Source organism: Myotis davidii, unplaced genomic scaffold, assembly GCF_000327345.1.
Source record: "Myotis davidii unplaced genomic scaffold, ASM32734v1 scaffold639, whole genome shotgun sequence".
Taxonomy (NCBI): domain Eukaryota; kingdom Metazoa; phylum Chordata; class Mammalia; order Chiroptera; family Vespertilionidae; genus Myotis; species Myotis davidii.
The window spans coordinates 823,876-836,999 of NW_006290541.1; positions in this window are offsets into that span (position 1 = coordinate 823,876).

Here is a 13,124-nt window from a genome sequence, read left to right on the forward strand (position 1 = left end):
AAAATAGATTTGACATCTACGACCTAAAAGATGCAACAGTAGAAACAGAGAAACCCGTGATAATCGTCAGCCTTGAAAACTGTACCCAACCGTGATGACTGTGGTCTACTAGGTCAATGGGATCCTCTTCGTTAGGGAAATAAAACTGAGACAAAGGGAAACACTCAGGCCTGTTTCAGTTCCCTCACCCTCCACCTTCCAATCAGAAGCACTCATAGGGAGAAAGGAGGAAGGGCAGAGTAGTGTTCCATGGCATTTAAGTGCCAAGCATCACCAACGTGCTTATGAAAATGCACATTTCCAAGCCTTACTCCATGGTTTTCACTCAGTGTGGGGTATTTGTTTTTCAACAAGTACCCTTTCCACTTTTTAAAAAGTCATTATAGAAGTAGCCAGTGGAGCCTTGAGATGTTGACTAAGGAAACACACAACCTTCTCACCTTGTTTGCTGGGAGCCACCATATTTCCCCTGTGATCTCTCATGCTTGAGGCAGGAGGTTGAGGAGAGAGAGAATGAGAGCAATTTCTTTCCTGCTTCTCTGATGAGAACACTGAATTCTCCACAATAACTCTACCTTCACTGCACTGTGTGGTTTCATGTGTAATGTGGAACAGGGTTATAAATTTTTGATCACCCAGATTTAATTCCAACAAGTGTTTCCCATATTCCTCATCTGTCCACAGCCCATTCTCAAGCTTTAGGTCACTGGAGAATCAATAAATCAGGTCTCTGCTCCAAAGGTATTGAGCAGAAGACTGAACAGATCTCTCAAGAGAAGACAATGGCATATGACTACAGTTCATGAGAAATGGTACAGGGAGGAGCCACTAAAGATCAAGGGATGGTTGAGAAATATTATTTGCATCCTCTTCGCTCTTCCACAGCTCATTGCCTCAATAATCAGAATATGACTATGAATAAGAAAGCTTCATTTTTTTCACTTGTTCAGGTCATCTTCACATGATTCCTTAACCTGACCAAAGAGTTCTTCAGTAAGAAAATAAGTAACCAAACCTTGCTATTATTACTTTGTTGTGTTCAATGGTGCAACCTCACATTTAATAACACACCCTCTCTTACAGGTAGTTCATAATCCCATACACTTGTATATACAACATAGATTTGAACAGCTATGAAGCTTAGTATTCTTAGTGTTAACTTGCTTTTTGAAAGCACTTCACTATTCAGGAAGCATTTCCACATATATTCTCTCTTCTGACCCTTGAAACATTCCTGAGGCTGAAAACAATCAGGCTTGGAGAAAAGGCAGGAGTGGCAGGGAAGGGTCAATGGGGGATGAAGTGGGACATCTGTAATACTTTCAATAATGAAGATAAATTTTTAAAAAATAAAATAATTAATAAAAATAGTTATTATGTTGAATGATAGGGGAAATAAGACATTTTGGGAAGGGGCTAGCAATCTGAATCTGTGCCAGGAACCTAAAGTACATTCTTGATGGCCTATGATTAAGTCACTGCCCCTTTCTCCACAATCTGGTCTAGCAAGACCTGTTTTCCTAATTCCTCCCAATTTACAAAGTGGCCATAAACAAAAGAATGTAACAGCTTAGCTACAGGGGAGGTCACTGACACTACCCAGACCAGGCATTTAGATGCAATCTAAGTCCCCGCTTCTAACTGACTCAGGAGCGGCTGTGGAAGCCCACCACAAAAGCCTGGTAGTTAAGAAACAGATAGAAAACAAAGAAACTGTAGGGTATAAAGAGAAAGCTTCCTCCATATTGGCTTACTCAGGATTTGGAGACCTGACCCCTTGAGTCCATGTGAAACATCTGAAAATAAATGGGTCTATCCTGGACCTCTAAGTCCTCCTGTGTATTTTTCAGTCACCTGGTAAGTTCTGTAACAGAGTGGGGCTTGAGCATCAGAAATCCCTTTGCTTCGTGGCACATTCCAAGTCCTCTACTCTCCAGTGGAGATGGTCAGGCACTGTTGGTTCCACATTCAGTGAGATAAAGCAAACTCACTACCTGGATCCTGTGCTAAAATTAAGCATCTGTTGACTACATTATCTTCAGGAAGCAGGTAGGACACATCAATATGGAATAAAGTTCATAACTAACTGTGCCCAGCTCTCTCACCTGGCCCATGTGAACACAGAGACCTGAGAGGGAAAGTGATTTCACTAAAACCTCATAAGAACGCAGTCTCCTGTCTTCTGGTCACAGGTGATTATTTACTCCCAGATCGATCAATTCACCTGCCACCTCAATGTTCATGAGCCATTGTCTAGAAGGATTCTTGAATAAAACCCCAATCCCTTTCCCAGACTAACTCAGCTCTGATTAAGCTCTGGTCCATACCTACCCCAAGTGTTAGCATCTACATCGTTTGATCTTTTTTCCTTTTTTAAAAAAATATATTTCTTTATTGATTTCAGAGAGGAAGGGAGAAGGAGAGAGAGAGATACAAACATCAATGATGAGAGAGAATCATTGATTGGTTGCCTCTTGCCCCCCCCTACTGGGGATCGAGCCCGCAACCCAGGCATGTTCCCTTGGTCGGGATCGAACCTGGGATCCTTCAGTCCACGGGCTGACACTCTATCCATTGAGCCAAGCCAGCTAGGGCTGATTTTTTTTTCCTTTATTTGCATCTTTGAGCCATAGTAGCCTTGTTTTGGTCAATGAACATATTTTATTCTCAGAGCATTTTTGCTACTGTTCTCACTGTCTTCAATGCCTTCCCTTGGTTCATCTATAACAGATCCCTTCCCATCTTTTAAACTTCTGCTCAAAGTCACCTTCTCAGAGAGGCTTTTCCTGGGGATCATATCCAAAGTTGCCCACCCTCTCCATCCCATCATCATGTTTACTATTCTTCTCTTAATACTGATCAACATCTGAAATAACTTTCTGACAAGGGTGTTCAATCAATTTTCATTTTTGTTCCTCTCCCCTCAGGCTACAATCTCCAGGAGGATTTTATTATCCTTCTATCCCCTGTACCTGGAACAGAGACTCTCAAATAGAAGATGCTCAATTAATATACGTTGAATTAGTTAATAAATAAGATGCACCTTTATGTGCATGGGAATATTTTTTGAACACAAGAACATCCTTAACTGGATATCTGTCTTAGTTAAGTCTGCTTTCAAAATGTAGTTTAAATAACAGAAACTTATTTCTCACAGTACTGAAGGCTGGGAAGGCTGAGATCAGGCTCAGCACAGGCCTCTCTACCTTGCTTGTGAGAAGGCTAAAAAGGGCTAATTCCAATGTAATCCTGATATTTGGGGGGCTAGCAATCTGAATCAATGCCTCAAGCTCAGTGTACATTCTTGATAACCTATAATTAAGTCATTACCTTCTTCCCAGAAACTAGTCTTGCAGAACCTGTTACAGAGGCCATAAAACTGTGAACAGTGCACTGTCCCGGAGGGAGGGTTATTAACACTGGCTCCAGGCCAGACCATCACATATGGCCTGGAGACCCCCAACACCTGGGGACCTACTTGCAAGGCCCTCAAAAAGGACCGGAAGCATAATTCATATTTGCGAGACAAAGACTCCAGGAAGATATAAAAGAGAAGCCCCCTGCATGTTACTTTACTCCGATTTGGAAAACTATTCCCTGAGTCTGCCAGCGTAAATAAATAGTGTCACTCCTTTTCTCTACAGCCTTGCTTCGTTTTTCTTTGGTCTTCTGCAACACTTGTTGATAGCTATCTTCTTGTGATCTCTCTTCCTCTTCTTAAAAAGCCACTCATCCTATCATAAAGGCCCCACCCTCATGACATCATCTAAATCTAATCAACTCCCAAAGGCACATCTACAAATACCATCACACTAGGGATTTGAGATTCAACATAATGAGCTTTAGGAGAACACAAACATGCGGTTTGTATCAGAGGCTACCTTTTCAATGATAGTGCTGCTTTTCACTCTTTCTATAAATCTAAATAACTATATATCTATAACTGTGCCTATAGATATATCAACATCTACCTGTATATCTGAGTTCCCTTCTTTAGAATCATCTGATGAGCTATTCAGTTATCTTCAATGTTTTAGAAGACATCCCACTCTTTTTTTTATCCTCAGCTGAGGATATGTTTATTGATTTTAGAGAAAGAGGGAGGGAGTGAGGAAGAGACAGGGAGAGAGAGAGAGAGAGAGAGAGAGAGAGAGAGAGAGAGAGAGAGAGAAACATCAGTTGGTTTCCTCTCATACATCATGGGATCAGGGATTGAACCCATAAACTTTTGGTGTAGGAGACAGTGCTCCAACCAACAGAGCCATCTCCCTCTCTTGATTTATGCCACTACTTTCTCAATGTCCAGCACATAGCTGCTGCATAGGTTTTCAAGCAAAACAAAATTCAGCTCTTTAATAATTATCATTTTGGAACTTCTTGAAAATTTAATGACAATTATGAAATAAGTGGAGTATTCTTTTATTGGCATTAATTTAAATTTCAGATCACCATCCTAGAGAAGGCACTGTTTCCTGGATCATAAAATGTTAAACCAAATGATTTGGTCCCTATCATTTTTGTAAGGGGAGTGACTTTTATGGGGTTAAAAATAGCTACTTCTCCAGGATCACCTTCCCTCTCTCCTTCCCTCCCTCTGCATTTCTTTCTTTCTCCATTTCCTTCTTTTCCTTTATCCCTCCCACCTCTGTATCGCTGCACCCCCTTTCTGAAACCCTGAAACCACTGTCTGAAATGAATGCACGTTCACAGTTCTCGATGGGAAAGTTATTGCGGAAAGCTCACTTTTCGAGGCAATTTTTAAAAGGAAATCCTTGCTTTCTCAACCCAAAATCACTCTCGCCAGGGGTACCTCGAGAATAAAGAAGTGATCACTGTGCTCCCAATTATGCAAGAGACTGTATTTTTACAAAGGAGCTTAGCTGGGGAATAAAAGTATTCTTTTTTACTGAGTTAAATGTTGTTGTTGCAAAATGGCTATGCTCTTTATGCTCTTTATTCAGGGGAAATATAGTTTCCCATGATAACTCCAGTAAATAACTACAGCTCCAGGAAAGGAGGTAAAACCTGCATGATTTAATACTATTCAACTGAGAGAGCACCCAGATTACAAAACACAAAGAGAACAAAACAAATGACAAGTGAATGAGGGAGCAAACAGGGTGGCATTTGGTTTCTGCTTTGTGCATGGAGGGACACCGACACTCAGAGACAAAATTCAAGTGTGTATTTTGATTGGAAACCTGGCAGCAAATCCAGCTGTATGGGCATTCTTGGGAAGGCAAAGAACTCATTCCAGCCTTGCCTCCATGTGGACACGTTTTTGCTTTGCCTCCCAAACCTCAAATGTGTCCCTGGTGCCATTTGGTAATGAATGCCCAGCACCGTGACAAGAAGGCCAAATAGCTTTGTTTGGTATCCACGGAGTTAGCAAAGAGATTAACAGGGTCTAAAGGAATAAAGAACATCTGGAAACACGGGCTTTGCATTTTCCTTTGGTCCTGGGTGTGTTTGAAAGCTGAGCATTGGGGATTGGACAACTGAATTTACTTTCACGTTGAAAAGTCTAGTACCCCTGTGACTCAAGCAGGCAAATAGGAGAAGACTGGTCGAGTCTCTACTGGCCACACTTACAGCCAAATGGTGACTGAGGTGTAATTTCTGTTTCAGGATGGCTAGTCTGAGTAGTATGTGGAGGGGGAAGTAGAAAGATAAAATTGTAAGGTTTCAGTTCTTTTTTAAAAATATGTTTTTATTAATTTTTAGAGGAAGAGGAAGGGAGAGGGACAGAGAGATCAAACAGAGACCTCAAAAGAACATTATCAATCTGCTGCCCTCTGCATGCCCCCTACTGGGCATCCAGCCCTCAACCCTGGCATGTGCCCTGACTGGGAATCAAACAGAGACCTCTTGGTTCCTAGGTCAAAGCTCAACAACTGAGCCATGCCAGCCAGGCTGTACGGCTTCATTTCATTCTAGCAAGAATAGATTGAGAATTTGATAATCACTGCTATAGGAGCTCTGGGGAACAAAATGAAGTCTTTTTCTTGTCCTGATTTGATTATGAGGGAGACCATTCATACAGGGGACAAAGGGATATACTAGAATGGGAAGTCTGTGTACCATTTCTCTCAATTTTGCTGTGAACCTAAAACTGCTCTAAAAAATATGCAGTCTTAATAAAAACAAGTAAGTAAATAATCTGTAATAATAAAAGTGTAATATGCTAATTAGACTGGGGCTGCGAGTGAAGCCCATGTCCCAGGTGCTGGAGGCAAGATGGTGCCTGCAGCCTGGGGAAAGGAAGGCCTACTCTTGCATGATTTTCATGCATCGGGCCTCTAGTTGTAGAATAAATGAATCAGTAAGGTAAATATAAAAGCTAACCAATTTAAAAAGGACAGAATTGTTCTGTCAAAAGGTAAAATGAGGCATATTAAAAATGTTAAGAGCTTATTTGAGCAAAAAATCTATTTGCATCAGCAGCATCCAATCTAGCAGTGAGAAGGGAGCTCTGAAAAGCTGCACAACATGAAACACTTTTACAGGCAGAAGGGAGCAGGAGCAATGTTACGCCAGCAAAAAGTGGGGTCGGGTTATCACCAAGTCACCTTCCTTTAGGGGCTGGCAGAGGCTGTAAGCCAGATGACCTAACCAGTCCTGATCAAGTGACTCCGAATCTACTGGTTTAAGGTCCCATTTCTATGGAAGCAGAAACCATATTAAGTCATCATTGGGTGATGTGGGGCTTAGCATAAGTGTCCATGTTGGTCCTGTTGTCTTGTTTTTAACAGTTCCAGTGGGTAGGCGCTAGAAGAAATGGAGTTTGGGCATGGCCCTAATTGCTGAAACAACTTTTGGTAAATTATAAGATTGATATCATAAAATGAATTAGCGTTTGGGAAAGAAAGAACAAGTGACCAGGCTGGTGGTTCTGTTTCTGTGGAACCGCGAGTGTTACTGATGTGCATTCTTTCTTTTATTTTCACGTGTCTCCCTGTTATGGCTGCAAATCTCCCCTGTGCTTATGATGCAAAACATTGTTTTTTAGAATTAGCCTGCATGTATGCATGCTGTCAGGCAAGCCTTCATAGGAATTATTTTCAGTAAAAGTGTTAGGCACTCCATCAAGTCACCCAATGATTTACTATGGTATTCAATGACTTGGATTTCAAAAGACAGGTGAGTGTGAGTAAAGAGAGGGTGATAAGCAGAGAAGCAGAGGGAGGAAAGACAAATGGCCCACATGGAAAGCGTACAGGCCAAGATGGGTGAACATGGACTCAGGACAACGAAGACAAGATTGAGAAAAATCTTTGATGTTCATGCTTCAAGCTCTTCCTTGGCCCCAGAAACCCATCAACGTTGCAGAAAGAGGGAGGAAAGATTTTAGCAGTGGTGCATGTGTAAGTGGGTCCTGGCAGATGTAGATTTTGACGAGAAGGAGAAGAAAGAATACAGGCGAACATTTAGCGAATGAGATCAGTCAGTGCATGAGAAGTGATTGTCTTACAAAAAGCCATTCTGCCACAGGAAGAAATATTTTTGGGGGGTTTCTGATTTGACTCCTGGCCATGTTGTCTGCAGGCAGAACATCATGCATGCTTAATTAGCTCTTGCTACACATTTGAGACTTATTGTCCCTGAAGCAAACAGTGACTCTGGGCCCTGCCTGGGGAGTAAGAGGCCTTCCCTCTCTCACCACAGGCGTGATGGGGACTTTTTGTCACAGCATCTGGCCTCCCAATCTGGGTGCTGGGATTCCCCCACGCATCTCTTCCTATAAGCCAGTGGTTCTCAATCTTCCTAATGCCGTGACCCTTTAATACAGTTTCTCATGTTGTGGTGACCCCCCAATTTCATTGTTATAAATTGAACATAATTAAAATATAGTTATTAATCACAAAAACAATATGTAATTATGTATGTGTTTTCCGATGGTCTTAGGTGACCCCTGTGAAAGGGCCGTTCGACCCCCAAAGGGGTCACGACCCACAGGTTGAGAACCGCGGGTTTAAGATATCTAGAAGACACAGCATCTGGCCTCCCAATCTGGGTGCTGGGATTCCCCCACGCATCTCTTCCTATAAGCCAGTGGTTCTCAATCTTCCTAATGCCGTGACCCTTTAATACAGTTTCTCATGTTGTGGTGACCCCCCAATTTCATTGTTATAAATTGAACATAATTAAAATATAGTTATTAATCACAAAAACAATATGTAATTATGTATGTGTTTTCCGATGGTCTTAGGTGACCCCTGTGAAAGGGCCGTTCGACCCCCAAAGGGTAGCGACCCACAGGTTGAGAACCGCTGCATAAGCCCCAGCAGATGAATCTCAACACTCTGGTAAAACAATGGACAATGTAGGTGTACCTATTGGATGCAAATGCCAGCCCTAACCACTCACCACCCACTAGTCGCTATTGTTTATAAATTCTGTCTGTGCAGATACATCCTTCAAAGTCCTCTTTAGCAACAACAAACAACAACAAAAAAGTATCACATGGTAAGATATTTTGACAGAGAGCCAGAGACCACATTCACATAACTTTTATTACAGTACATTGTTATAATTATTCTCTCATTGTTGTTGTTAATCTCTTACTGTGCCTAATTTATAAATTAAACTTTATCATACATATGTATGTATAAGACAAAACATAGTAGATACAGGATTCAGTTTTATCTGCAATTTCAGGCATCCACTAAGGGTCTAGGAATGTATCCTCCACAGACAAAAGGAGACTACTGTACTATCTGATCCTTCAGAAAAATAGTTTGCTGTCCCTGTTCTATTCTATTCTCCTTGTTATTGTAAAAGTCCTGGACTCATTCAACCAACACATATTTTGTCAAGATTTGGATGAAGAAGATTCCGGGGTATTCTCTCTAAGGTATTCTTGTGGGTCGTGCCTGGTTTCATTGTCTTTGACCTCATTCACAATTCTGTACATTGCAGAAGCCTGGTATTACTGCAAGTGAGTTTTAGCCATAGAAAAGCAAATGAATCGTATCCACTTGAATGCACTTGAGCTCTGCCCTATAGATATTGACCAGATTTGCTGCCAGGTCTGAGTCTACTTGCAAATTCATTTCAACATTCTTGGCTGCCTATAAATTACAGTATTTTTAATTTTCCTTTGAACTGGTTGTAACATCTTACTATTCTCTTTGTTAATTAATGAGATAAATATAAAATCTTTGACACATTCATTTCGCATTTTTGTGTATAAGCCATGATTTTATTTTATGTTTTTGAAAAAGGTGCCCTTAAGAATTTCTGTGGTAAATATATACACAACTAAAATCTTTTGCTGAGTCAGGATATAGAGGAGTAGGACTAAGAGGAAAGCCTTAACCTAGATTGCTTTAGTTTGTCTCCTGACCACGCTACTAATTAGGTGTTTATTTTTTATTTAATTTATTTATTTTTTAAAATATATTTTATTGATTTTTTACAGAGAGGAAGGGAAAGGGATAGTAAGTAAAAACATCGATGAGAGAAAAACAACCATCAGCTGCCCCCTGCACACTCCCTACTGGGGATGTGCCTGCAACCAAGGTACATGCCATTGACAGGAAAAGAACTTGGGACCCTTCAGTCCGCAGGCCGACGCTCTATCCACTGAGCCAAACCAGTTAGGACTAATTAGATGTCTAGAGTTAGGCACATCTCTTGACACCTCTGACTCCCCATTTTCTCTATAATATGGTTATTAGAACAATTCCTACCTCATATGGTTGTACAAGGACTAAGCGACATCACCCATGCACCACATCTAGTGTTCAGTAAACAATCTACCAACTTCGCTATTGTTGTCATTGTCATCATCAATTGAATTTTAACTCATCAGCTGAATGAAATTTTCAACCTCCACCTGGTGTTACCTTCTGCCAGCTGCTCGCATGCAGCCCCAGGGGCCTGGTTCAAGATCTCCTAAAGGCAGAGCCTGAGACAAGACCTGGAGCAGGAAGGTTTTGTAGAGATATCTGGAAAAAGGAATGAAGGTGCAGAGAGAGAGTGAGACGTTGAGGGACAAAAGAAGAAAAGGGGTGACTTTTTTCTTCCACGTGGGTACCACTGCGGCAAGCTGTAGCTCGGTCCTGCTGGGGATGTGCTGAGCACCAAGCTCAGAGTGGTCTTTCCAAAGACAGCAGGCTGGGACGTGAGCCATCAGCCCCCATTGCTCATTGATTTCAGGTGTCATCCAAGGACAGCAACTCCTCCATGATTTCAGGCTACCCAGACCGAGGGCTGAAACAAGCAGCTGTGGCTTTGGCTTAATCGTTGGGGCAAAATCAGGATCTCCGGGAGGGATTCTGTGCTAGACATGGGAACTGTCCATCACAGTGAACACATGGATACTCAGAGACAGGCCAAGGGGCTATGGCAGGGGCACAAACGTGTCTCTTATCCCCACCACTGACAGCAGATGACCAAGCCCCCTGACCAATCCCCTCTCACACCCAGCAGTATTCTCTGGGTCCCCGCATCCCTCAAGGGGCAGGAAGGATAAAGGGTGTATAGCACAAAGAGCTGTACCAGGAATCGCTGGATACGATAGGGTGAGCAAGTTAGCTCTTGAGTGGTGAGGCAACGATGTTTCCTCTCCATCTCTGCTCCAGAGACCTATCTGGCCCCAGGAGGGAGGTTTGCAGAGAAAGCAACTGAACTTTCTGATTTCCCCTATGAAAGGCTTCAGGGAGGGCTTTAGGGAAGGTGGGAGAGAGCCTGCCTCAACCTCCCCTGTAGCCAAAGCTGAAGGAGGGAGCTGGCGGGGCTCTCCAAGCCTTTGGGCGGCTTACAGAGGAGGAGGGGGGCAGGGTGTAACCTTATGTGATAGTTACTTTTTCTCTTATAACTTCTCAGGTTATCTGTTCCAAATCTGCATTTTAAATGCGTGACATTTGAAATTCACATGTAAGTAGAGTGGACTGCTGGTGCTGTAGCAGCTGCCGCAGATGAGCCAGTTACTAACACTCTGCTGGACCCTCCACGTGTGCTGCCTCCAAACTGCAACTAAAGCAGAACCAGGGGCAGTAAGAAGTTCAGCGGTTGCCAGGGATGGGGGAGGGTGGGCAAGGTGAACAGTTGGAGCCCAGTGGGTGCGGGCGGGGGGTTAAAGAAGGGAAAGTGTATAATACTGTAATAGTGGATGCATGATATTACAGATTTATCAAAATTCATGGAGCTTTACAACACAAAGAGTGAACCCTAATGTAAGCCAGGGAGTTTAGTCAGTAAGAACGTATCAAGATTGGCCCACACTAATGCAAGACCCTGATAACAGGGGACTCCCTCAGAGGACGTTGTACTTTCTGCTCCATTTTCTGTAAACCTAAGTCTGCACTAAAAAATCAAGACCATTGATGGAAAGAAACACTTTCTAACAGAGCCTCGCAGGTGGTCATGTTGCCTCCTTGTGACCGAGGAGAAAAGAACGGCTCTGGGCACCACGCTGCTTTACATGGCATTGTGGGGTTCATGTGGTTCTGAAAGTCATGTTCCTGCCCTGACGCCTCTCACCTGCCTCTTCACTGGCCTCCCGTCTCCCTGTTCAGCGCTGAGAGTTGCCTCTCTTTCTCACTGGCTTTCCCTCTCCGTTTTGACCTGGCCTGGTTCCCCTGGCCCCCTGCCAGCGGGCCTACAGTTTTCCAGGGGAGAACCAGCCCACAAACCTGAGGCTTTCTAATGAGCCTGTGAGGGGCCATCAATCCTACATCCCCGTTTCAATGAGCATCTCAGTGCTGTGATATATGGTCAGTAAGTGCTGCTGGTTTTTGAGAGCCTGGTCCAGGGGCAGCCCTGAGAACCCGGCTCATTCAGCTACCCTTTCGCTAATTTATAATTTAGCTGACACAACTCGCTGCTGGTTTATTTGTCTCAAATGAACGTCAACTAGTACAGAGGTGTTTGGGAGCTCAATGAACTAAATCATCACGTGACTTAGTTAGATCTCACTGGAATACAATACCTTCCCTTTTCCCACTTTTTATTTTTTAACATTTCACCAAGAGCCTCCCTCCTGATCCTGACACTTCTACCCCCTCTCTCAGTCCTCTACCTCAAAATAATTTACTCTGGATAGAGCAGCAGAGCTAGGAATATCATGCTCCAAATATATAAATAATAATGAGAACCTTTAATAAAATCCGACATAAGTTATGCAGCAGACATCAATTACAATGGATTTTAAAGGTTTTGATCTAGAACCCGGGTGGTGTTACATTTAGACTAATAACTGTAACCATGATTTATGTGTTTGCCACCAAAATGGTTTCAGTGCCTCGATATATGTCCAAAGTAAAATTTATAGTCTGCTACAGAATGTATAAATAATGAACAGCCATATGTCATCACACATTTAAAAATGTGACTCCTTCAGCAACGGCAATGGGGTAAAATGAATTAAAATCTTAAGTTCATCAGGAATCAACTTATTTGGGAGCATTTCAAGGAATGTGCGCACATGCAAACACTGATTTAATATATATATTTTTTCTGGGTCAAAGAAAAATGGCTGTTGTAAAAATGACAAACACTCCTGGGAAACCTCGGGAGTCATCAAATTAAACAGCCGCGTGAGAGAGAAGGAGGACTGGTTTGACTGTAGACAGAAAGATGTTAGGAAAAATTTTCCTGACTCTGCTGTGACCTCAAGTTATTATGAAGGCCTTTAAAAGGGCCAAAGTAAGTGAAAGAAATTGATGGTGGCGTTCCAGCCTACAGTGTCCCGTGAAGTTCATACAAGATTTATGGAGACTGGAGAGTTGCCACTGATGAAAGCTGAAAGCCTGTTCACTTAGGTTGGGTCCTCCTGCAGTGGTAACCGCTTTGAGGCTCAGCCTCTTCCTCTAAAAATGGGATGAATAAGCTCCATTAGACATAGGTGCTGGGAAGAGTGAAAATTAATAATTAAGGTTGTGAACGAAACTAGTACAGAGGTGCTGGCACAAGCAGTTGGTGCCCAGTACATGTTAATTCTGGTCTCTTCTGTCTGGCTCCCTCAGTGGATGGTAAGTTGTTGGAGGTATGAGCCATCTCTTATTCACGTTTCTATGCGTGATGCCTACAACAGGGCTGGTGGTTAGCAAACATGACTGCTTCCTTGCAGAATGAACCAAGCAATCAATGAAGTTGTTTCCATGGCTGTAATAGCCACT